A 26,193-nucleotide genomic window follows, 5' to 3' on the forward strand; every position below is an offset into this window, starting at 1 on the left:
GGGCATGGAGGCCCAGCTTTGGGCAACCAAGCGAACGACTCCTATTCCAACCAGGTACAGCCCGTCCACAAGGGCCTGGGACCCTCTGTGCGCATGCCCAGCTAGCTCAACCTCCTAGAATGCCGGTTTCACCCCTGGTCTGCGTGGGTCGGGCACGGAGGCCCAGCTCTGGGCAACCAAGCGAACGGCTCCTATTCCAAACAGGGCCTGGGACCCTCTGTGCGCATGCTCAGCTAGCTCCACATCCTAGAGAGCCGGTTTCACCCCTGGTCTGCGGGGGACGGGCACGGAGGCCCAGCTCTGGGCAACCAAGAGAACAGATCCTATACCAACCAGGGCCAGGGACCCTCTGTGCGCGTGCCCAGCTAGCTACAACTCCTACAAAGCCGGTTTGACCCCAGGTCTCCGTGGGATGGGCACGGAGGCCCAGCTCTTGGCAACCAAGCGAACGGCTCCTATTCCAACCAGGTACAGCCCGCCCCCAAGGTCCTGGGACCCTCTGTGCGCATGCCCAGCTAGCTCCACCTCCTAGAAAGTCGGTTTCACCCCTGGTCTGGGTGGGACGGGCACGGAGGCCCAGCTCTGGGCAACCAAGGGAACGGCTCCTATTCCAACCAGGTACAGCCCGCCCCCAAGGGCCTGGGACCCTCTGTGCGCATGCTCAGCTAGCTCCACCTGCTAGAAAGCCGGTTTCACCCCTGGTCTGCGTGGGACGGGCATGGAGGCCCAGCTCTGGGCAAGGAAGCGAACGGCTCCTATTCCAACCAGGTACAGCCCGCCAGCAAGGGCCTGGGACCCTCTGTACGCATGCCCAGCTAGCTGCTACTCCTAGAAAGCCGGTTTCACACCTGGTCTGCGTGGGACAGGCACGGAGGCCCAGATCTGGGCAACCAAGCGAACGACTCTGATTCCAACCAGGTACAGCCCGCCCCCAAGGGCCTGGGACACTCTATGCGCATGCACAGGTAGCTCCACCTCCTAGAAAGCCCGTTTCACCCCTGAACTGCTTGGGACGGGCACAGAGGCCCAGCTCTGGGCAACCAAGCGAACGGCTCCTATTCCAACCCGGTACAGCCCGCCCCCAAGGGCCTGGGACACTCTGTGCGCATGCCCAGCTAGCTCCACCTCCTAGAAAGCCGGTTTCACCCCTGGTCTGGGTGGGACGGGCATGGAGGCCCAGCTATGGGCAACCAAGTGAACGGCTCCTATTCCAACAAGGCGCAGCCCGCCCCTAAGGGCCTGGGACCCTCTGTGCGCATGCCCAGCTAGCTCCACCTCCTAGAAAGTTGGATTAACACCTGGTCTGCATCGGACGGGCACAGAGCCCCAGCTCTGGGCAATCAAGTGAACTGCTCCTATTCCAACCTGGTACAGCCCGCCTCCATGTGCCTGGGACCCTCTGTGCGCATGCTCAGCTAGCTCGACCTCCTAGAAAGCCGGTTTCACCGCTGGTCTGCGTGAAACGGGCACGGAGGCACAACTCTGGGCAACCAAGGAACGGTTCCTATTCCAACCAGGTAGAGCCCGCCCCCAAGTGCCTGGGACCCCCTGTGCGCATGCCCAGCTAGCTCCACCTCCTTGGAAGCCGGTTTCACCCCTGGTCTGCGTGGGACGGGCACGGAGGCCCAGCTCTGGGCAACGAAGCGAACGGCTTCTATTCCAACCAGGTACAGCCCGACCCCAAGGGCCTGGGACCCTCTGTGCGCATGCCCAGCTAGCTCCACTTCCTAGAAAGCCGGTTTCACCCCTGGTGTTTGTGGGACGGGCATGGAGGCCCAGCTCTTGGCAACCAAGCGAACGTCTCCTATTCCAACCAGGTACAGCCCGCCCCCAAGGGCCTGGGACCCTCTGTGCGCATGCCCAGCTAACTCCACCTCCTAGAAAGCCGGTTTCACCCCTGGTCTGCATGGGACAGTCAGGGAGGCCCAGCTCTGGGCAACCAAGTGAACGGCTCCTATTCCAACCAGGTACAGCCCGCCCCCAAGGGCCTGGGACACTCTATGCGCATGCCCACCTAGCTCCACCTCCTAGAAAGCCGGTTTAACCCCTGGTCTGCGTGGGACGGGCACGGAGGCCCAGCTCTGGGCAACCAAGAGAACAGATCCTATACCAACCAGGGCCAGGGACCCTCTGTGCGCGTGCCCAGCTAGCTACACCTCCAACAAAGCCGGTTTCACCCCAGGTCTCCGTGGGATGGGCACGGAGGCCCAGCTCTTGGCAACCAAGCGAACGGCTCCTATTCCAACCAGGTACAGCCCGCCCCCAAGGGCCTGGGACCCTCTGTGCGCATCCCCAGCTAGCTCCACCTCCTAGAAAGTCGGTTTCATCCCTGGTCTGGGTGGGACGGGCACGGAGGCCCAATTCTGGGCAACCAAGGGATCGGATCCTATTCCAACCAGGTACAGCCCGTCCCCAAGGGCCTGGGACCCTCTGTGCGCATGCTCAGCTAGCTCCACCTGCTAGAAAGCCGGTTTCACCCCTGGTCTGCGTGGGACGGGCATGCAGGCCCAGCTCTGGGCAAGGAAGCGAACGGCTCCTATTCCAACCAGGTACAGCCCGCCAGCAAGGGCCTGGGACCCTCTGTACGCATGCCCAGCTAGCTGAAACTCCTAGAAAGCCGGTTTCACACCTGGTCTGCGTGGGACCCGCACGGAGGCCCAGATCTGGGCAACCAAGCAAACGGCTCTGATTCCAACCAGTTACAGCCAGCCCCCAAGGGCCTGGGAAACTCTATGCGCATGCACAGGTAGGTCCACTTCCTAGAAAGCCGGTTTCACCCCTGATTTGCTTGGGACGGGCACGGAGGCCCAGCTCTGGGCAACCAAGGGAACGGCTCCTATTCCAACAAGGTACAGCCCGCCCCCAAGGGCCTGGGACCCTCTGTGCGTATGCCCAGCTAGCTCCACCTGCTAGAAAGCTGGTTTCACCCCTGGTCTGCGTGGGACGGGCACGGAGGCCCAGCTCTGGGCAACCAAGCGAACGGCTCCTATTCCAACCAGGTACAGCCCGCCAGCAAGGGCCTGGGACCCTCTGTGCGCATGCCCAGCTAGCTGCAACTCCTAGAAAGCCGGTTTCACACCTGGTCTGCGTGGGACGGGCACGGAGGGCCAGCTCTGGGCAACGAAGCGAACGGCTCTGATTCCAACCAGGTACAGCCCGCCCCCAAGGGCCTGGGACAATCTATGCGCATGCACAGGTAGCTCCACCTCCTAGAAAGCCGGTTTCACCCCTGATCTGCTTGGGATGGGCACGGAGGCCCAGCTCTGGGCAACCAAGCGAACGGCTCCTATTCCAACCCGGTACAGCCCGCCCCCAAGGGCCTGGGACACTCTGTGCGCATGCCCAGCTAGCTCCACCTCCTAGAAAGCCGGTTTCACCCCTGGTCTGCGTAGGACGGGCACGGAGGCCCAGCTCAGTGCAAACAAGCGAACGGCTCCTATTCCAACCAGTTACAGCCCGTCCCCAAGGGCCTGGGACACTCTGTGCGCATGCCCAGCTAGCTCCACCTGCTAGAAAGTCGGTTTCAACCCTGGTCTGCGTGGGACGGGCAAGGAGGCCCAGCTTGGTCAACGAACCGAACGGCTCCTATTCCAACCAGGTACAGCCCGCCAGCAAGGGCCTGGACCCTCTGTGCGCATGCCCAGCTAGCTGCAACTCCTAGAAAGGGGGTTTCAGACCTGGTCTGCGTGGGACGGGCATGGAGGCCCAGCTCTGGGCAACCAAGCGAACGGCTCCTATTCCAACCAGGTACAGCCCGTCCACAAGGGCCTGGGACCCTCTGTGTGTATGCCCAGCTAGCTCCACCTCCTAGAATGCCGGTTTCACCCCTGGTCTGCGTGGGTGGGGCGCGGAGGCCCAGCTCTGGGCAACCAAGCGAACGGCTCCTATTCCAACCAGGAACAGCCCGCCAGCAAGGGCCTGGGACTCTCTGTGCGCATGCCCAGCTAGCTCCACCTCCTAGAAAGCCGGTTTCACCCCTGGTCTGCGTGGGACGGGCACAGAGGCCAAGCTCTGGGCAACCAACTGAACGGCTCCTATTCCAAACTGGGCCTGGGACCCTCTGTGCGCATGCTCAGCTAGCTCCACATCCTAGAAAGCCGGTTTCACCCCTGGTCTGCGTGGGACGGGCAAGGAGGCCCAGCTCTGGGCAACCAAGCGAACGGCTCCTATTCCAACCAGGTACAGCCTGCTCCCAAGGGCCTGGGACCCTCTGTGCGCATGCCCAGCTAGCTCCACCTCCTAGAAAGCCGGTTTCACCCCTGATCTGCGTGGGAAGGGCCGGGAGGCCCAGCTCTGGGCAACGAAGCGAACGGCTCGTAATCCAACCAGGTACAGCCCGCCAGCAAGGGTTGGGACCCTCTGTGCGCATGCCCAGCTAGCTGCAACTCCTAGAAAGCCGGTTTCACACCAGGTCTGCGTGGGACGGGCATGGAGGCCCAGCTTTGGGCAAGCAAGCGAACGGCTCCTATTCCAACCAGGTACAGCCCGTCCACAAGGGCCTGGGACCCTCTGTGCGCATGCCCAGCTAGCTCAACCTCCTAGAATGCCGGTTTCACCCCTGGTCTGCGTGGGTCGGGCACGGAGGCCCAGCTCTGGGCAACCAAGCGAACGGCTCCTATTCCAAACAGGGCCTGGGACCCTCTGTGCGCATGCTCAGCTAGCTCCACATCCTAGAGAGCCGGTTTCAACCCTGGTCTGCGGGGGACGGGCACGGAGGCCCAGCTCTGGGCAACCAAGAGAACAGATCCTATACCAACCAGGGCCAGGGACCCTCTGTGCGCGTGCCCAGCTAGCTACAACTCCTACAAAGCCGGTTTGACCCCAGGTCTCCGTGGGATGGGCACGGAGGCCCAGCTCTTGGCAACCAAGCGAACGGCTCCTATTCCAACCAGGTACAGCCTGCCCCCAAGGTCCTGGGACCCTCTGTGCGCATGCCCAGCTAGCTCCACCTCCTAGAAAGTCGGTTTCACCCCTGGTCTGGGTGGGACGGGCACGGAGGCCCAGCTCTGGGCAACCAAGGGAACGGCTCCTATTCCAACCAGGTACAGCCCGCCCCCAAGCGCCTGGGACTCTCTGTGCGCATGCTCAGCTAGCTCCACCTGCTAGAAAGCCGGTTTCACCCCTGGTCTGCGTGGGACGGGCATGGAGGCCCAGCTCTGGGCAAGGAAGCGAACGGCTCCTATTCCAACCAGGTACAGCCCGCCAGCAAGGGCCTGGGACCCTCTGTACGCATGCCCAGCTAGCTGCTACTCCTAGAAAGCCGGTTTCACACCTGGTCTGCGTGGGACAGGCACGGAGGCCCAGATCTGGGCAACCAAGCGAACGACTCTGATTCCAACCAGGTACAGCCCGCCCCCAAGGGCCTGGGACACTCTATGCGCATGCACAGGTAGCTCCACCTCCTAGAAAGCCCGTTTCACCCCTGAACTGCTTGGGACGCGCACAGAGGCCCAGCTCTGGGCAACCAAGCGAACGGCTCCTATTCCAACCCGGTACAGCCCGCCCCCAAGGGCCTGGGACACTCTGTGCGCATGCCCAGCTAGCTCCACCTCCTAGAAAGCCGGTTTCACCCCTGGTCTGGGTGGGACGGGCATGGAGGCCCAGCTATGGGCAACCAAGGGAACGGCTCCTATTCCAACCAGGTACAGCCCGCCCCCAAGGGCCTGGGACCCTCTGTGCGCATGCCCAGCTAGCTCCACCTCCTAGAAAGTTGGATTAACACCTGGTCTGCATCGGACGGGCACAGAGCCCCAGCTCTGGGCAATCAAGTGAACTGCTCCTATTCCAACCTGGTACAGCCAGCCTCCATGTGCCTGGGACCCTCTGTGCGCATGCTCAGCTAGCTCGACCTCCTAGAAAGCCGGTTTCACTGCTGGTCTGCGTGAAACGGGCACGGAGGCACAACTCTGGGCAACCAAGGAACGGTTCCTATTCCAACCAGGTAGAGCCCGCCCCCAAGTGCCTGGGACCCCCTGTGCGCATGCCCAGCTAGCTCCACCTCCTTGGAAGCCGGTTTCACCCCTGGTCTGCGTGGGACGGGCACGGAGGCCCAGCTCTGGGCAACGAAGCGAACGGCTTCTATTCCAACCAGGTACAGCCCGACCCCAAGGGCCTGGGACCCTCTGTGCGCATGCCCAGCTAGCTCCACTTCCTAGAAAGCCGGTTTCACCCCTGGTGTTTGTGGGACGGGCATGGAGGCCCAGCTCTTGGCAACCAAGCGAACGTCTCCTATTCCAACCAGGTACAGCCAGCCCCCAAGGGCCTGGGACCCTCTGTGCGCATGCCCAGCTAACTCCACCTCCTAGAAAGCCGGTTTCACCCCTGGTCTGCATGGGACAGTCACGGAGGCCCAGCTCTGGGCAACCAAGTGAACGGCTCCTATTCCAACCAGGTACAGCCCGCCCCCAAGGGCCTGGGACACTCTATGCGCATGCCCACCTAGCTCCACCTCCTAGAAAGCCGGTTTAACCCCTGGTCTGCGTGGGACGGGCACGGAGGCCCAGCTCTGGGCAACCAAGAGAACAGATCCTATACCAACCAGGGCCAGGGACCCTCTGTGCGCGTGCCCAGCTAGCTACACCTCCTACAAAGCCGGTTTCACCCCAGGTCTCGGTGGGATGGGCACGGAGGCCCAGCTCTTGGCAACCAAGCGAACGGCTCCTATTCCAACCAGGTACAGCCCGCCCCCAAGGGCCAGGGACCCTCTGTGCGCATCCCCAGCTAGCTCCACCTCCTAGAAAGTCGGTTTCATCCCTGGTCTGGGTGGGACGGGCACGGAGGCCCAATTCTGGGCAACCAAGGGATCGGATCCTATTCCAACCAGGTACAGCCCGTCCCCAAGGGCCTGGGACAGTCTGTGCGCATGCTCAGCTAGCTCCACCTGCTAGAAAGCCGGTTTCACCCCTGGTCTGCGTGGGACGGGCATGCAGGCCCAGCTCTGGGCAAGGAAGCGAACGGCTCCTATTCCAACCAGGTACAGCCCGCCAGCAAGGGCCTGGGACCCTCTGTACGCATGCCCAGCTAGCTGCAACTCCTAGAAAGCCGGTTTCACACCTGGTCTGCGTGGGACAGGCACGGAGGCCCAGATCTGGGCAACCAAGCAAACGGCTCTGATTCCAACCAGGTACAGCCCGCCCCCAAGGGCCTGGGACACTCTATGCGCATGCACAGGTAGGTCCACTTCCTAGAAAGCTGGTTTCACCCCTGATCTACTTGGGACGGGCACGGAGGCCCAGCTCTGGGCAACCAAGCGAACGGCTCCTATTCCAACCCGGTACAGCCCGCCCCCAAGGGCCTGGGACCCTCTCTGCGCATGCCCAGCTAGCTACACCTCCTAGAAAGCCGGTTTCACCCATGGTCTGGGTGGGACAGGCATGGAGGCCCAGCCCTGGGCAACCAAGGGAACGGCTCCTATTCCAACCAGGTACAGCCCGCCCCCAAGGGCCTGGGACCCTCTGTGCGCATGCCCAGCTAGCTCCACCTCCTAGAAAGCCGGTTTCACTCCAGGTCTGCGTGGGACAGGCACGGAGGCCCAGCTCAGGGCAACCAAGCGAACGGCTCCTATTCCGACCAGGTACAGACCGCCCTCAAGGGCCTGGGAACCTCCTTGCGCATGCCCAGCTAGCTCCACCTGCTAGAAAGCCGGTTTCACCCCTGGTCTGCGTGGGACGGGCACGGAGGCCCAGCTCTGGGCAACCAAGCGAACGGCTCCTATTACAACCAGGTACAGCCCGCCAGCAAGGGCCTGGGACCCTCTGTGCGCATGCCCAGCTAGCTGCAACTCCTAGAAAGCCGGTTTCACACCTCGTCTGCGTGGGACGGGCACGGAGGGCCAGCTCTGGGCAACCAAGCGAACGGCTCTGATTCCAACCAGGTACAGCCCGCCCCCAAGTGCCTGGGACACTCTATGCGCATACACAGGTAGCTCCACCTCCTAGAAAGCCGGTTTCACTCCTGATCTGCTTGGGACGGGCACGGAGGCCCAGCTCTGGGCAACCAAGCGAACGGCTCCTATTCCAACCCGGTACAGCCCGCCCCCAAGGGCCTGGGACACTCTGTGCGCATGCCCAGCTAGCTCCACCTCCTAGAAAGCCGGTTTCACCCCTGGTCTGGGTGGGACGGGCATGGAGGACCAGCTATGGGCAACCAAGGGAACTGCTCCTATTCCAACAAGGCGCAGACCGCCCCCAAGGGCCTGGGACCCTCTGTGCGCATGCCCAGCTAGCTCCACCTCCTAGAAATTCGGATTAACCCCTGGTCTGCATCGGACGGGCACAGAGCCCCAGCTCTGGGCAATCAAGCGAACTGCTCCTATTCCAACCTGGTACAGCCCGCCTCCAAGTGCCTGGGACCCTCTGTGCGCATGCTCAGCTAGCTCCACCTCCTAGAAAGCCGGTTTCAACTCTGGTCTGCGTGAGACGGGCACGGAGGCACAACTCTGGGCAACCAAGGAATGGTTCCTATTCCAACCAGGTAGAGCCCGCCCCCAAGTGCCTGGGACCCTCTGTGCGCATGCCCAGCTAGCTCCACCTCCTTGAAAGTCGGTTTCACCCCTGGTCTGCGTGGGACGGGCACGGAGGCCCAGCTCTGGGCAACGAAGCGAACGGCTTCTATTCCAACCAGGTACAGCCCGCCCCCAAGGGCCTGGGACCCTCTGTGCGCATGCCCAGCTAGCTCCACTTCCTAGAAAGCCGGTTTCACCCCTGGTGTTTGTGGGACAGGCACGGAGGCCCAGCTCTTGGCAACCAAGTGAACAGCTCCTACTCCAACCAGGTTCAGCCCGCCCCCAAGGTCCTGGAATCCTCTGTGCCCATGCCCAACTAGCTCCACCTACTGGAAAGCCGGATTCACCCCTGGTCTGCGTGGGACGGAAAAGAAGAACCAGCTCTGGGCAACCAAGCGAACGGCTCCTATTCCAACCTGGTACAGCCCGCCCCCAAGGGCCTGGGACACTCTGTGCGCATGCCCAGCTAGCTCCACCTCCTAGAAAGCGGGTTTCACCCCTGGTCTGCTTGGGACGGGCACGGAGTTCCAGCTCTCGGCAACCAAGTGAAAGGCTCCTATTACAACCAGCTACAGCCCGCCACCAATGGCCTGGGACCCTCTGTGCTTATGCCCAGCTGGCTCCACCTCCTAGAAAGCCGGTTTCACCCCTGGTCTGCGTGGGACGGGCACGGAGGCCCAGCTCAGTGCAAACAAGCGAACGACTCCTATTCCAACCAGTTACAGCCCGTCCCCAAGGGCCTGGGACACTCTGTGCGCATGCCCAGCTAGCTCCACCTGCTAGAAAGCCGGTTTCAACCCTGGTCTGCGTGGGACGGGCAAGGAGGCCCAGCTTGGGCAACGAACCGAACGGCTCCTATTCCAACCAGGTACAGCCCGCCAGCAAGGGCCTGGAACCTCTGTGCGCATGCCCAGCTAGCTGCAACTCCTAGAAAGCCGGTTTCAGACCTGGTCTGCGTGGGACGGGCATGGAGGCCCAGCTCTTGGCAACCAAGCGAACGGCTCCTATTCCAACCAGGTACAGCCCGCCCCCAAGGTCCTGGGACCCTCTGTGCGCATGCCCAGCTAGCTCCACCTCCTAGAAAGTCGGTTTCACCCCTGGTCTGGGTGGGACGGGCACGGAGGCCCAGCTCTGGGCAACCAAGGGAACGGCTCCTATTCCAACCAGGTACAGCCCGCCCCCAAGCGCCTGGGACTCTCTGTGCGCATGCTCAGCTAGCTCCACCTGCTAGAAAGCCGGTTTCACCCCTGGTCTGCGTGGGACGGGCATGGAGGCCCAGCTCTGGGCAAGGAAGCGAACGGCTCCTATTCCAACCAGGTACAGCCCGCCAGCAAGGGCCTGGGACCCTCTGTACGCATGCCCAGCTAGCTGCTACTCCTAGAAAGCCGGTTTCACACCTGGTCTGCGTGGGACAGGCACGGAGGCCCAGATCTGGGCAACCAAGCGAACGACTCTGATTCCAACCAGGTACAGCCCGCCCCCAAGGGCCTGGGACACTCTATGCGCATGCACAGGTAGCTCCACCTCCTAGAAAGCCCGTTTCACCCCTGAACTGCTTGGGACGCGCACAGAGGCCCAGCTCTGGGCAACCAAGCGAACGGCTCCTATTCCAACCCGGTACAGCCCGCCCCCAAGGGCCTGGGACACTCTGTGCGCATGCCCAGCTAGCTCCACCTCCTAGAAAGCCGGTTTCACCCCTGGTCTGGGTGGGACGGGCATGGAGGCCCAGCTATGGGCAACCAAGGGAACGGCTCCTATTCCAACAAGGCGCAGCCCGCCCCTAAGGGCCTGGGACCCTCTGTGCGCATGCCCAGCTAGCTCCACCTCCTAGAAAGTTGGATTAACACCTGGTCTGCATCGGACGGGCACAGAGCCCCAGCTCTGGGCAATCAAGTGAACTGCTCCTATTCCAACCTGGTACAGCCCGCCTCCATGTGCCTGGGACCCTCTGTGCGCATGCTCAGCTAGCTCGACCTCCTAGAAAGCCGGTTTCACTGCTGGTCTGCGTGAAACGGGCACGGAGGCACAACTCTGGGCAACCAAGGAACGGTTCCTATTCCAACCAGGTAGAGCCCGCCCCCAAGTGCCTGGGACCCCCTGTGCGCATGCCCAGCTAGCTCCACCTCCTTGGAAGCCGGTTTCACCCCTGGTCTGCGTGGGACGGGCACGGAGGCCCAGCTCTGGGCAACGAAGCGAACGGCTTCTATTCCAACCAGGTACAGCCCGACCCCAAGGGCCTGGGACCCTCTGTGCGCATGCCCAGCTAGCTCCACTTCCTAGAAAGCCGGTTTCACCCCTGGTGTTTGTGGGACGGGCATGGAGGCCCAGCTCTTGGCAACCAAGCGAACGTCTCCTATTCCAACCAGGTACAGCCAGCCCCCAAGGGCCTGGGACCCTCTGTGCGCATGCCCAGCTAACTCCACCTCCTAGAAAGCCGGTTTCACCCCTGGTCTGCATGGGACAGTCACGGAGGCCCAGCTCTGGGCAACCAAGTGAACGGCTCCTATTCCAACCAGGTACAGCCCGCCCCCAAGGGCCTGGGACACTCTATGCGCATGCCCACCTAGCTCCACCTCCTAGAAAGCCGGTTTAACCCCTGGTCTGCGTGGGACGGGCACGGAGGCCCAGCTCTGGGCAACCAAGAGAACAGATCCTATACCAACCAGGGCCAGGGACCCTCTGTGCGCGTGCCCAGCTAGCTACACCTCCTACAAAGCCGGTTTCACCCCAGGTCTCGGTGGGATGGGCACGGAGGCCCAGCTCTTGGCAACCAAGCGAACGGCTCCTATTCCAACCAGGTACAGCCCGCCCCCAAGGGCCAGGGACCCTCTGTGCGCATCCCCAGCTAGCTCCACCTCCTAGAAAGTCGGTTTCATCCCTGGTCTGGGTGGGACGGGCACGGAGGCCCAATTCTGGGCAACCAAGGGATCGGATCCTATTCCAACCAGGTACAGCCCGTCCCCAAGGGCCTGGGACCCTCTGTGCGCATGCTCAGCTAGCTCCACCTGCTAGAAAGCCGGTTTCACCCCTGGTCTGCGTGGGACGGGCATGCAGGCCCAGCTCTGGGCAAGGAAGCGAACGGCTCCTATTCCAACCAGGTACAGCCCGCCAGCAAGGGCCTGGGACCCTCTGTACGCATGCCCAGCTAGCTGCAACTCCTAGAAAGCCGGTTTCACACCGGGTCTGCGTGGGACAGGCACGGAGGCCCAGATCTGGGCAACCAAGCAAACGGCTCTGATTCCAACCAGGTACAGCCCGCCCCCAAGGGCCTGGGACACTCTATGCGCATGCACAGGTAGGTCCACTTCCTAGAAAGCTGGTTTCACCCCTGATCTACTTGGGACGGGCACGGAGGCCCAGCTCTGGGCAACCAAGCGAACGGCTCCTATTCCAACCCGGTACAGCCCGCCCCCAAGGGCCTGGGACCCTCTCTGCGCATGCCCAGCTAGCTACACCTCCTAGAAAGCCGGTTTCACCCATGGTCTGGGTGGGACAGGCATGGAGGCCCAGCCCTGGGCAACCAAGGGAACGGCTCCTATTCCAACCAGGTACAGCCCGCCCCCAAGTGCCTGGGACCCTCTGTGCGCATGCCCAGCTAGCTCCACCTCCTAGAATGCCGGTTTCACCCCTGGTCTGCGTGGGTGGGGCGCGGAGGCCCAGCTCTGGGCAACCAAGCGAACGGCTCCTATTCCAACCAGGAACAGCCCGCCAGCAAGGGCCTGGGACTCTCTGTGCGCATGCCCAGCTAGCTCCACCTCCTAGAAAGCCGGTTTCACCCCTGGTCTGCGTGGGACGGGCACAGAGGCCAAGCTCTGGGCAACCAACTGAACGGCTCCTATTCCAAACTGGGCCTGGGACCCTCTGTGCGCATGCTCAGCTAGCTCCACATCCTAGAAAGCCGGTTTCACCCCTGGTCTGCGTGGGACGGGCAAGGAGGCCCAGCTCTGGGCAACCAAGCGAACGGCTCCTATTCCAACCAGGTACAGCCTGCTCCCAAGGGCCTGGGACCCTCTGTGCGCATGCCCAGCTAGCTCCACCTCCTAGAAAGCCGGTTTCACCCCTGATCTGCGTGGGAAGGGCCGGGAGGCCCAGCTCTGGGCAACGAAGCGAACGGCTCCTAATCCAACCAGGTACAGCCCGCCAGCAAGGGTTGGGACCCTCTGTGCGCATGCCCAGCTAGCTGCAACTCCTAGAAAGCCGGTTTCACACCAGGTCTGCGTGGGACGGGCATGGAGGCCCAGCTTTGGGCAAGCAAGCGAACGGCTCCTATTCCAACCAGGTACAGCCCGTCCACAAGGGCCTGGGACCCTCTGTGCGCATGCCCAGCTAGCTCAACCTCCTAGAATGCCGGTTTCACCCCTGGTCTGCGTGGGTCGGGCACGGAGGCCCAGCTCTGGGCAACCAAGCGAACGGCTCCTATTCCAAACAGGGCCTGGGACCCTCTGTGCGCATGCTCAGCTAGCTCCACATCCTAGAGAGCCGGTTTCAACCCTGGTCTGCGGGGGACGGGCACGGAGGCCCAGCTCTGGGCAACCAAGAGAACAGATCCTATACCAACCAGGGCCAGGGACCCTCTGTGCGCGTGCCCAGCTAGCTACAACTCCTACAAAGCCGGTTTGACCCCAGGTCTCCGTGGGATGGGCACGGAGGCCCAGCTCTTGGCAACCAAGCGAACGGCTCCTATTCCAACCAGGTACAGCCTGCCCCCAAGGTCCTGGGACCCTCTGTGCGCATGCCCAGCTAGCTCCACCTCCTAGAAAGTCGGTTTCACCCCTGGTCTGGGTGGGACGGGCACGGAGGCCCAGCTCTGGGCAACCAAGGGAACGGCTCCTATTCCAACCAGGTACAGCCCGCCCCCAAGCGCCTGGGACTCTCTGTGCGCATGCTCAGCTAGCTCCACCTGCTAGAAAGCCGGTTTCACCCCTGGTCTGCGTGGGACGGGCATGGAGGCCCAGCTCTGGGCAAGGAAGCGAACGGCTCCTATTCCAACCAGGTACAGCCCGCCAGCAAGGGCCTGGGACCCTCTGTACGCATGCCCAGCTAGCTGCTACTCCTAGAAAGCCGGTTTCACACCTGGTCTGCGTGGGACAGGCACGGAGGCCCAGATCTGGGCAACCAAGCGAACGACTCTGATTCCAACCAGGTACAGCCCGCCCCCAAGGGCCTGGGACACTCTATGCGCATGCACAGGTAGCTCCACCTCCTAGAAAGCCCGTTTCACCCCTGAACTGCTTGGGACGCGCACAGAGGCCCAGCTCTGGGCAACCAAGCGAACGGCTCCTATTCCAACCCGGTACAGCCCGCCCCCAAGGGCCTGGGACACTCTGTGCGCATGCCCAGCTAGCTCCACCTCCTAGAAAGCCGGTTTCACCCCTGGTCTGGGTGGGACGGGCATGGAGGCCCAGCTATGGGCAACCAAGGGAACGGCTCCTATTCCAACAAGGCGCAGCCCGCCCCTAAGGGCCTGGGACCCTCTGTGCGCATGCCCAGCTAGCTCCACCTCCTAGAAAGTTGGATTAACACCTGGTCTGCATCGGACGGGCACAGAGCCCCAGCTCTGGGCAATCAAGTGAACTGCTCCTATTCCAACCTGGTACAGCCAGCCTCCATGTGCCTGGGACCCTCTGTGCGCATGCTCAGCTAGCTCGACCTCCTAGAAAGCCGGTTTCACTGCTGGTCTGCGTGAAACGGGCACGGAGGCACAACTCTGGGCAACCAAGGAACGGTTCCTATTCCAACCAGGTAGAGCCCGCCCCCAAGTGCCTGGGACCCCCTGTGCGCATGCCCAGCTAGCTCCACCTCCTTGGAAGCCGGTTTCACCCCTGGTCTGCGTGGGACGGGCACGGAGGCCCAGCTCTGGGCAACGAAGCGAACGGCTTCTATTCCAACCAGGTACAGCCCGACCCCAAGGGCCTGGGACCCTCTGTGCGCATGCCCAGCTAGCTCCACTTCCTAGAAAGCCGGTTTCACCCCTGGTGTTTGTGGGACGGGCATGGAGGCCCAGCTCTTGGCAACCAAGCGAACGTCTCCTATTCCAACCAGGTACAGCCAGCCCCCAAGGGCCTGGGACCCTCTGTGCGCATGCCCAGCTAACTCCACCTCCTAGAAAGCCGGTTTCACCCCTGGTCTGCATGGGACAGTCACGGAGGCCCAGCTCTGGGCAACCAAGTGAACGGCTCCTATTCCAACCAGGTACAGCCCGCCCCCAAGGGCCTGGGACACTCTATGCGCATGCCCACCTAGCTCCACCTCCTAGAAAGCCGGTTTAACCCCTGGTCTGCGTGGGACGGGCACGGAGGCCCAGCTCTGGGCAACCAAGAGAACAGATCCTATACCAACCAGGGCCAGGGACCCTCTGTGCGCGTGCCCAGCTAGCTACACCTCCTACAAAGCCGGTTTCACCCCAGGTCTCGGTGGGATGGGCACGGAGGCCCAGCTCTTGGCAACCAAGCGAACGGCTCCTATTCCAACCAGGTACAGCCCGCCCCCAAGGGCCAGGGACCCTCTGTGCGCATCCCCAGCTAGCTCCACCTCCCAGAAAGTCGGTTTCATCCCTGGTCTGGGTGGGACGGGCACGGAGGCCCAATTCTGGGCAACCAAGGGATCGGATCCTATTCCAACCAGGTACAGCCCGTCCCCAAGGGCCTGGGACAGTCTGTGCGCATGCTCAGCTAGCTCCACCTGCTAGAAAGCCGGTTTCAACCCTGGTCTGCGTGGGACGGGCATGCAGGCCCAGCTCTGGGCAAGGAAGCGAACGGCTCCTATTCCAACCAGGTACAGCCCGCCCCCAAGGGCCTGGGACACTCTATGCGCATGCACAGGTAGGTCCACTTCCTAGAAAGCTGGTTTCACCCCTGATCTACTTGGGACGGGCACGGAGGCCCAGCTCTGGGCAACCAAGCGAACGGCTCCTATTCCAACCCGGTACAGCCCGCCCCCAAGGGCCTGGGACCCTCTCTGCGCATGCCCAGCTAGCTACACCTCCTAGAAAGCCGGTTTCACCCATGGTCTGGGTGGGACAGGCATGGAGGCCCAGCCCTGGGCAACCAAGGGAACGGCTCCTATTCCAACCAGGTACAGCCCGCCCCCAAGGGCCTGGGACCCTCTGTGCGCATGCCCAGCTAGCTCCACCTCCTAGAAAGCCGGTTTCACTCCAGGTCTGCGTGGGACAGGCACGGAGGCCCAGCTCAGGGCAACCAAGCGAACGGCTCATATTCCGACCAGGTACAGACCGCCCTCAAGGGCCTGGGAACCTCCTTGCGCATGCCCAGCTAGCTCCACCTGCTAGAAAGCCGGTTTCACCCCTGGTCTGCGTGGGACGGGCACGGAGGCCCAGCTCTGGGCAACCAAGCGAACGGCTCCTATTACAACCAGGTACAGCCCGCCAGCAAGGGCCTGGGACCCTCTGTGCGCATGCCCAGCTAGCTGCAACTCCTAGAAAGCCGGTTTCACACCTGGTCTGCGTGGGACGGGCACGGAGGGCCAGCTCTGGGCAACCAAGCGAACGGCTCTGATTCCAACCAGGTACAGCCCGCCCCCAAGTGCCTGGGACACTCTATGCGCATACACAGGTAGCTCCACCTCCTAGAAAGCCGGTTTCACTCCTGATCTGCTTGGGACGGGCACGGAGGCCCAGCTCTGGGCAACCAAGCGAACGGCTCCTATTCCAACCCGGTACAGCCCGCCCCCAAGGGCCTGGGACACTCTGTGCGCATGCCCAGCTAGCTCCACCTCCTAGAAAGCCGGTTTCACCCCTGGTCTGGGTGGGACGGGCATGGAGGACCAGCTATGGGCAACCAAGGGAACTGCTCCTATTCCAACAAGGCGCAGACCGCCCCCAAGGGCCTGGGACCCTCTGTGCGCATGCCCAGCTAGCTCCACCTCCTAGAAATTCGGATTAACCCCTGGTCTGCATCGGACGGGCACAGAGCCCCAGCTCTGGGCAATCAAGCGAACTGCTCCTATTCCAACCTGGTACAGCCCGCCTCCAAGTGCCTGGGACCCTCTGTGCGCATGCTCAGCTAGCTCCACCTCCTAGAAAGCCGGTTTCAACTCTGGTCTGCGTGAGACGGGCACGGAGGCACAACTCTGGGCAACCAAGGAATGGTTCCTATTCCAACCAGGTAGAGCCCGCCCCCAAGTGCCTGGGACCCTCTGTGCGCATGCCCAGCTAGCTCCACCTCCTTGAAAGTCGGTTTCACCCCTGGTCTGCGTGGGACGGGCACGGAGGCCCAGCTCTGGGCAACGAAGCGAACGGCTTCTATTCCAACCAGGTACAGCCCGCCCCCAAGGGCCTGGGACCCTCTGTGCGCATGCCCAGCTAGCTCCACTTCCTAGAAAGCCGGTTTCACCCCTGGTGTTTGTGGGACAGGCACGGAGGCCCAGCTCTTGGCAACCAAGTGAACAGCTCCTACTCCAACCAGGTTCAGCCCGCCCCCAAGGTCCTGGAATCCTCTGTGCCCATGCCCAACTAGCTCCACCTACTGGAAAGCCGGATTCACCCCTGGTCTGCGTGGGACGGAAAAGAAGAACCAGCTCTGGGCAACCAAGCGAACGGCTCCTATTCCAACCTGGTACAGCCCGCCCCCAAGGGCCTGGGACACTCTGTGCGCATGCCCAGCTAGCTCCACCTCCTAGAAAGCGGGTTTCACCCCTGGTCTGCTTGGGACGGGCACGGAGTTCCAGCTCTCGGCAACCAAGTGAAAGGCTCCTATTACAACCAGCTACAGCCCGCCACCAATGGCCTGGGACCCTCTGTGCTTATGCCCAGCTGGCTCCACCTCCTAGAAAGCCGGTTTCACCCCTGGTCTGCGTGGGACGGGCACGGAGGCCCAGCTCAGTGCAAACAAGCGAACGACTCCTATTCCAACCAGTTACAGCCCGTCCCCAAGGGCCTGGGACACTCTGTGCGCATGCCCAGCTAGCTCCACCTGCTAGAAAGCCGGTTTCAACCCTGGTCTGCGTGGGACGGGCAAGGAGGCCCAGCTTGGGCAACGAACCGAACGGCTCCTATTCCAACCAGGTACAGCCCGCCAGCAAGGGCCTGGACCCTCTGTGCGCATGCCCAGCTAGCTGCAACTCCTAGAAAGCCGGTTTCAGACCTGGTCTGCGTGGGACGGGCATGGAGGCCCAGCTCTTGGCAACCAAGCGAACGGCTCCTATTCCAACCAGGTACAGCCCGCCCCCAAGGTCCTGGGACCCTCTGTGCGCATGCCCAGCTAGCTCCACCTCCTAGAAAGTCGGTTTCACCCCTGGTCTGGGTGGGACGGGCACGGAGGCCCAGCTCTGGGCAACCAAGGGAACGGCTCCTATTCCAACCAGTTACAGCCCGCACCCAAGGGCTTGGGACCCTCTGTGCGCATGCTCAGCTAGCACCACCTGCTAGAAAGCCGGTTTCACCCCTGGTCTGCGTGGGACGGGCATGGAGACCCAGCTCTGGGCAACCAAGCGAACGGCTCCTATTCCAACCCGGTACAGCCCGCCCCCAAGGGCCTGGGACACTCTGTGCGCATGCCCAGCTAGCTCCACCTCCTAGAAAGCCGGTTTCACCCCTGGTCTGCGTAGGACGGGCACGGAGGCCCAGCTCAGTGCAAACAAGCGAACGGCTCCTATTCCAACCAGTTACAGCCCGTCCCCAAGGGCCTGGGACACTCTGTGCGCATGCCCAGCTAGCTCCACCTGCTAGAAAGTCGGTTTCAACCCTGGTCTGCGTGGGACGGGCAAGGAGGCCCAGCTTGGTCAACGAACCGAACGGCTCCTATTCCAACCAGGTACAGCCCGCCAGCAAGGGCCTGGACCCTCTGTGCGCATGCCCAGCTAGCTGCAACTCCTAGAAAGGGGGTTTCAGACCTGGTCTGCGTGGGACGGGCATGGAGGCCCAGCTCTGGGCAACCAAGCGAACGGCTCCTATTCCAACCAGGTACAGCCCGTCCACAAGGGCCTGGGACCCTCTGTGTGTATGCCCAGCTAGCTCCACCTCCTAGAATGCCGGTTTCACCCCTGGTCTGCCTGGGTGGGGCGCGGAGGCCCAGCTCTGGGCAACCAAGCGAACGGCTCCTATTCCAACCAGGAACAGCCCGCCAGCAAGGGCCTGGGACTCTCAGTGCGCATGCCCAGCTAGCTCCACCTCCTAGAAAGCCGGTTTCACCCCTGGTCTGCGTGGGACGGGCACAGAGGCCAAGCTCTGGGCAACCAACTGAACGGCTCCTATTCCAAACTGGGCCTGGGACCCTCTGTGCGCATGCTCAGCTAGCTCCACATCCTAGAAAGCCGGTTTCACCCCTGGTCTGCGTGGGACGGGCAAGGAGGCCCAGCTCTGGGCAACCAAGCGAACGGCTCCTATTCCAACCAGGTACAGCCTGCTCCCAAGGGCCTGGGACCCTCTGTGCGCATGCCCAGCTAGCTCCACCTCCTAGAAAGCCGGTTTCACCCCTGATCTGCGTGGGAAGGGCCGGGAGGCCCAGCTCTGGGCAACGAAGCGAACGGCTCCTAATCCAACCAGGTACAGCCCGCCAGCAAGGGTTGGGACCCTCTGTGCGCATGCCCAGCTAGCTGCAACTCCTAGAAAGCCGGTTTCACACCAGGTCTGCGTGGGACGGGCATGGAGGCCCAGCTTTGGGCAACCAAGCGAACGGCTCCTATTCCAACCAGGTACAGCCCGTCCACAAGGGCCTGGGACCCTCTGTGCGCATGCCCAGCTAGCTCAACCTCCTAGAATGCCGGTTTCACCCCTGGTCTGCGTGGGTCGGGCACGGAGGCCCAGCTCTGGGCAACCAAGCGAACGGCTCCTATTCCAAACAGGGCCTGGGACCTTCTGTGCGCATGCTCAGCTAGCTCCACATCCTAGAGAGCCGGTTTCACCCCTGGTCTGCGGGGGACGGGCACGGAGGCCCAGCTCTGGGCAACCAAGAGAACAGATCCTATACCAACCAGGGCCAGGGACCCTCTGTGCGCGTGCCCAGCTAGCTACAACTCCTACAAAGCCGGTTTGACCCCAGGTCTCCGTGGGATGGGCACGGAGGCCCAGCTCTTGGCAACCAAGCGAACGGCTCCTATTCCAACCAGGTACAGCCCGCCCCCAAGGTCCTGGGACCCTCTGTGCGCATGCCCAGCTAGCTCCACCTCCTAGAAAGTCGGTTTCACCCCTGGTCTGGGTGGGACGGGCACGGAGGCCCAGCTCTGGGCAACCAAGGGAACGGCTCCTATTCCAACCAGGTACAGCCCGCCCCCAAGGGCCTGGGACCCTCTGTGCGCATGCTCAGCTAGCTCCACCTGCTAGAAAGCCGGTTTCACCCCTGGTCTGCGTGGGACGGGCATGGAGGCCCAGCTCTGGGCAAGGAAGCGAACGGCTCCTATTCCAACCAGGTACAGCCCGCCAGCAAGGGCCTGGGACCCTCTGTACGCATGCCCAGCTAGCTGCTACTCCTAGAAAGCCGGTTTCACACCTGGTCTGCGTGGGACAGGCACGGAGGCCCAGATCTGGGCAACCAAGCGAACGACTCTGATTCCAACCAGGTACAGCCCGCCCCCAAGGGCCTGGGACACTCTATGCGCATGCACAGGTAGCTCCACCTCCTAGAAAGCCCGTTTCACCCCTGAACTGCTTGGGATGCGCACAGAGGCCCAGCTCTGGGCAAACAAGCGAACGGCTCCTATTCCAACCCGGTACAGCCCGCCCCCAAGGGCCTGGGACACTCTGTGCGCATGCCCAGCTAGCTCCACCTCCTAGAAAGCCGGTTTCACCCCTGGTCTGGGTGGGACGGGCATGGAGGCCCAGCTATGGGCAACCAAGGGAACGGCTCCTATTCCAACAAGGCGCAGCCCGCCCCTAAGGGCCTGGGACCCTCTGTGCGCATGCCCAGCTAGCTCCACCTCCTAGAAAGTTGGATTAACACCTGGTCTGCATCGGACGGGCACAGAGCCCCAGCTCTGGGCAATCAAGTGAACGGCTCCTATTCCAACCTGGTACAGCCCGCCTCCATGTGCCTGGGACCCTCTGTGCGCATGCTCAGCTAGCTCGACCTCCTAGAAAGCCGGTTTCACCGCTGGTCTGCGTGAAACGGGCACGGAGGCACAACTCTGGGCAACCAAGGAACGGTTCCTATTCCAACCAGGTAGAGCCCGCCCCCAAGTGCCTGGGACCCCCTGTGCGCATGCCCAGCTAGCTCCACCTCCTTGGAAGCCGGTTTCACCCCTGGTCTGCGTGGGACGGGCACGGAGGCCCAGCTCTGGGCAACGAAGCGAACGGCTTCTATTCCAACCAGGTACAGCCCGCCCCCAAGGGCCTGGGACCCTCTGTGCGCATGCCCAGCTAGCTCCACCTCCTAGAAAGCCGGTTTCACTCCAGGTCTGCGTGGGACAGGCACGGAGGCCCAGCTCAGGGCAACCAAGCGAACGGCTCCTATTCCGACCAGGTACAGACCGCCCTCAAGGGCCTGGGAACCTCCGTGCGCATGCCCAGCTAGCTCCACCTGCTAGAAAGCCGGTTTCACCCCTGGTCTGCGTGGGACCGGCACGGAGGCCCAGCTCTGGGCAACCAAGCGAACGGCTCCTATTACAACCAGGTACAGCCCGCCAGCAAGGGCCTGGGACCCTCTGTGCGCATGCCCAGCTAGCTGCAACTCCTAGAAAGCCGGTTTCACACCTGGTCTGCGTGGGACGGGCACGGAGGGCCAGCTCTGGGCAACCAAGCGAACGGCTCTGATTCCAACCAGGTACAGCCCGCCCCCAAGGGCCTGGGACACTCTATGCGCATGCACAGGTAGCTCCACCTCCTAGAAAGCCGGTTTCACCCCTGATCTGCTTGGGACGGGCACGGAGGCCCAGCTCTGGGCAACCAAGCGAACGGCTCCTATTCCAACCAGGTACAGCCCGCCCCCAAGGGCCTGGGACACTCTATGCGCATGCTCAGCTAGCACCACCTGCTAGAAAGCCAGTTTCACCCCTGGTCTGCGTGGGACGGGCATGGAGGCCCAGCTCTGGGCAACCAAGCGAACGGCTCCTATTCCAACCCGGTACAGCCCGCCCCCAAGGGCCTGGGACACTCTGTGCGCATGCCCAGCTAGCTCCACCTCCTAGAAAGCCGGTTTCACCCCTGGTCTGGGTGGGACGGGCATGGAGGCCCAGCTATGGGCAACCAAGGGAACGGCTCCTATTCCAACAAGGCGCAGCCCGCCCCTAAGGGCCTGGGACCCTCTGTGCGCATGCCCAGCTAGCTCCACCTCCTAGAAAGTTGGATTAACACCTGGTCTGCATCGGACGGGCACAGAGCCCCAGCTCTGGGCAATCAAGTGAACTGCTCCTATTCCAACCTGGTACAGCCCGCCTCCATGTGCCTGGGACCCTCTGTGCGCATGCTCAGCTAGCTCGACCTCCTAGAAAGCCGGTTTCACCGCTGGTCTGCGTGAAACGGGCACGGAGGCACAACTCTGGGCAACCAAGGAACGGTTCCTATTCCAACCAGGTAGAGCCCGCCCCCAAGTGCCTGGGACCCCCTGTGCGCATGCCCAGCTAGCTCCACCTCCTTGGAAGCCGGTTTCACCCCTGGTCTGCGTGGGACGGGCACGGAGGCCCAGCTCTGGGCAACGAAGCGAACGGCTTCTATTCCAACCAGGTACAGCCCGCCCCCAAGGGCCTGGGACCCTCTGTGCGCATGCCCAGCTAGCTCCACCTCCTAGAAAGCCGGTTTCACTCCAGGTCTGCGTGGGACAGGCACGGAGGCCCAGCTCAGGGCAACCAAGCGAACGGCTCCTATTCCGACCAGGTACAGACCGCCCTCAAGGGCCTGGGAACCTCCGTGCGCATGCCCAGCTAGCTCCACCTGCTAGAAAGCCGGTTTCACCCCTGGTCTGCGTGGGACGGGCACGGAGGCCCAGCTCTGGGCAACCAAGCGAACGGCTCCTATTACAACCAGGTACAGCCCGCCAGCAAGGGCCTGGGACCCTCTGTGCGCATGCCCAGCTAGCTGCGACTCCTAGAAAGCCGGTTTCACACCTGGTCTGCGTGGGACGGGCACGGAGGGCCAGCTCTGGGCAACCAAGCGAACGGCTCTGATTCCAACCAGGTACAGCCCGCCCCCAAGGGCCTGGGACACTCTATGCGCATGCACAGGTAGCTCCACCTCCTAGAAAGCCGGTTTCACCCCTGATCTGCTTGGGACGGGCACGGAGGCCCAGCTCTGGGCAACCAAGCGAACGGCTCCTATTCCAACCCGGTACAGCCCGCCCCCAAGGGCCTGGGACACTCTGTGCGCATGCCCAGCTAGCTCCACCTCCTAGAAAGCCGGTTTCACCCCTGGTCTGGGTGGGACGGGCATGGAGGACCAGCTATGGGCAACCAAGGGAACTGCTCCTATTCCAACAAGGCGCAGACCGCCCCCAAGGGCCTGGGACCCTCTGTGCGCATGCCCAGCTAGCTCCACCTCCTAGAAATTCGGATTAACCCCTGGTCTGCATCGGACGGGCACTGAGCCCCAGCTCTGGGCAACCAAGCGAACTGCTCCTATTCCAACCTGGTACAGCCCGCCTCCAAGTGCCTGGGACCCTCTGTGCGCATGCTCAGCTAGCTCCACCTCCTAGAAAGCCGGTTTCAACTCTGGTCTGCGTGAGACGGGCACGGAGGCACAACTCTGGGCAACCAAGGAATGGTTCCTATTCCAACCAGGTAGAGCCCGCCCCCAAGTGCCTGGGACCCTCTGTGCGCATGCCCAGCTAGCTCCACCTCCTTGAAAGTCGGTTTCACCCCTGGTCTGCGTGGGACGGGCACGGAGGCCCAGCTCTGGGCAACGAAGCGAACGGCTTCTATTCCAACCAGGTACAGCCCGCCCCCAAGGGCCTGGGACCCTCTGTGCGCATGCCCAGCTAGCTCCACTTCCTAGAAAGCCGGTTTCACCCCTGGTGTTTGTGGGACAGGCACGGAGGCCCAGCTCTTGGCAACCAAGTGAACAGCTCCTACTCCAACCAGGTTCAGCCCGCCCCCAAGGTCCTGGAATCCTCTGTGCCCATGCCCAACTAGCTCCACCTACTGGAAAGCCGGATTCACCCCTGGTCTGCGTGGGACGGAAAAGAAGAACCAGCTCTGGGCAACCAAGCGAACGGCTCCTATTCCAACCTGGTACAGCCCGCCCCCAAGGGCCTGGGACACTCTGTGCGCATGCCCAGCTAGCTCCACCTCCTAGAAAGCGGGTTTCACCCCTTGTCTGCTTGGGACGGGCATGGAGTTCCAGCTCTGGGCAACCAAGTGAAAGGCTCCTATTACAACCAGCTACAGCCCGCCACCAATGGCCTGGGACCCTCTGTGCTTATGCCCAGCTGGCTCCACCTCCTAGAAAGCCGGTTTCACCCCTGGTCTGCGTGGGACGGGCACGGAGGCCCAGCTCAGTGCAAACAAGCGAACGGCTCCTATTCCAACCAGTTACAGCCCGTCCCCAAGGGCCTGGGACACTCTGTGCGCATGCCCAGCTAGCTCCACCTGCTAGAAAGCCGGTTTCAACCCTGGTCTGCGTGGGACGGGCAAGGAGGCCCAGCTTGGGTAACGAACCGAACGGCTCCTATTCCAACCAGGTACAGCCCGCCAGCAAGGGCCTGGACCCTCTGTGCGCATGCCCAGCTAGCTGCAACTCCTAGAAAGCCGGTTTCAGACCTGGTCTGCGTGGGACGGGCATGGAGGCCAAGCTCTGGGCAACCAAGCGAACGGCTCCTATTCCAACCAGGTACAGCCCGTCCACAAGGGCCTGGGACCCTCTGTGTGTATGCCCAGCTAGCTCCACCTCCTAGAATGCCGGTTTCACCCCTGGTCTGCGTGGGTGGGGCGCGGAGGCCCAGCTCTGGGCAACCAAGAGAACAGATCCTATACCAACCAGGGCCAGGGACCCTCTGTGCGCGTGCCCAGCTAGCTACAACTCCTACAAAGCCGGTTTCACCCCAGGTCTCCGTGGGATGGGTACGGAGGCCCAGCTCTTGGCAACCAAGCGAACGGCTCCTATTCCAACCAGGTACAGCCCGCCCCCAAGGTCCTGGGACCCTCTGTGCGCATGCCCAGCTAGCTCCACCTCCTAGAAAGTCGGTTTCACCCTTGGTCTGGGTGGGACGGGCACGGAGGCCCAGCTCTGGGCAACCAAGGGAACGGCTCCTATTCCAACCAGTTACAGCCCGCACCCAAGGGCTTGGGACCCTCTGTGCGCATGCTCAGCTAGCACCACCTGCTAGAAAGCCGGTTTCACCCCTGGTCTGCGTGGGACGGGCATGGAGGCCCAGCTCTGGGCAACCAAGCGAACGGCTCCTATTCCAACCCGGTACAGCCCGCCCCCAAGGGCCTGGGACACTCTGTGCGCATGCCCAGCTAGCTCCTACTCCTAGAAAGCCGGTTTCACCCCTGGTCTGCGTAGGACGGGCACGGAGGCCCAGCTCAGTGCAAACAAGCGAACGGCTCCTATTCCAACCAGTTACAGCCCGTCCCCAAGGGCCTGGGACACTCTGTGCGCATGCCCAGCTAGCTCCACCTGCTAGAAAGTCGGTTTCAACCCTGGTCTTCGTGGGACGGGCAAGGAGGCCCAGCTTGGTCAACGAACCGAACGGCTCCTATTCCAACCAGGTACAGCCCGCCAGCAAGGGCCTGGACCCTCTGTGCGCATGCCCAGCTAGCTGCAACTCCTAGAAAGGGGGTTTCAGACCTGGTCTGCGTGGGACGGGCATGGAGGCCCAGCTCTGGGCAACCAAGCGAACGGCTCCTATTCCAACCAGGTACAGCCCGTCCACAAGGGCCTGGGACCCTCTGTGTGTATGCCCAGCTAGCTCCACCTCCTAGAATGCCGGTTTCACCCCTGGTCTGCGTGGGTGGGGTGCGGAGGCCCAGCTCTGGGCAACCAAGCGAACGGCTCCTATTCCAACCAGGAACAGCCCGCCAGCAAGGGCCTGGGACTCTCAGTGCGCATGCCCAGCTAGCTCCACCTCCTAGAAAGCCGGTTTCACCCCTGGTCTGCGTGGGACGGGCACAGAGGCCAAGCTCTGGGCAACCAACTGAACGGCTCCTATTCCAAACTGGGCCTGGGACCCTCTGTGCGCATGCTCAGCTAGCTCCACATCCTAGAAAGCCGGTTTCACCCCTGGTCTGCGTGGGACGGGCAAGGAGGCCCAGCTCTGGGCAACCAAGCGAACGGCTCCTATTCCAACCAGGTACAGCCTGCTCCCAAGGGCCTGGGACCCTCTGTGCGCATGCCCAGCTAGCTCCACCTCCTAGAAAGCCGGTTTCACCCCTGATCTGCGTGGGAAGGGCCGGGAGGCCCAGCTCTGGGCAACGAAGCGAACGGCTCCTAATCCAACCAGGTACAGCCCGCCAGCAAGGGTTGGGACCCTCTGTGCGCATGCCCAGCTAGCTGCAACTCCTAGAAAGCCGGTTTCACACCAGGTCTGCGTGGGACGGGCATGGAGGCCCAGCTTTGGGCAACCAAGCGAACGGCTCCTATTCCAACCAGGTACAGCCCGTCCACAAGGGCCTGGGACCCTCTGTGCGCATGCCCAGCTAGCTCAACCTCCTAGAATGCCGGTTTCACCCCTGGTCTGCGTGGGTCGGGCACGGAGGCCCAGCTCTGGGCAACCAAGCGAACGGCTCCTATTCCAAACAGGGCCTGGGACCCTCTGTGCGCATGCTCAGCTAGCTCCACATCCTAGAGAGCCGGTTTCACCCCTGGTCTG

This window comes from Sorex fumeus, unplaced genomic scaffold, assembly GCF_029834395.1.
Source record: "Sorex fumeus unplaced genomic scaffold, SorFum_2.1 ptg000034l, whole genome shotgun sequence".
NCBI lineage: Eukaryota > Metazoa > Chordata > Mammalia > Eulipotyphla > Soricidae > Sorex > Sorex fumeus.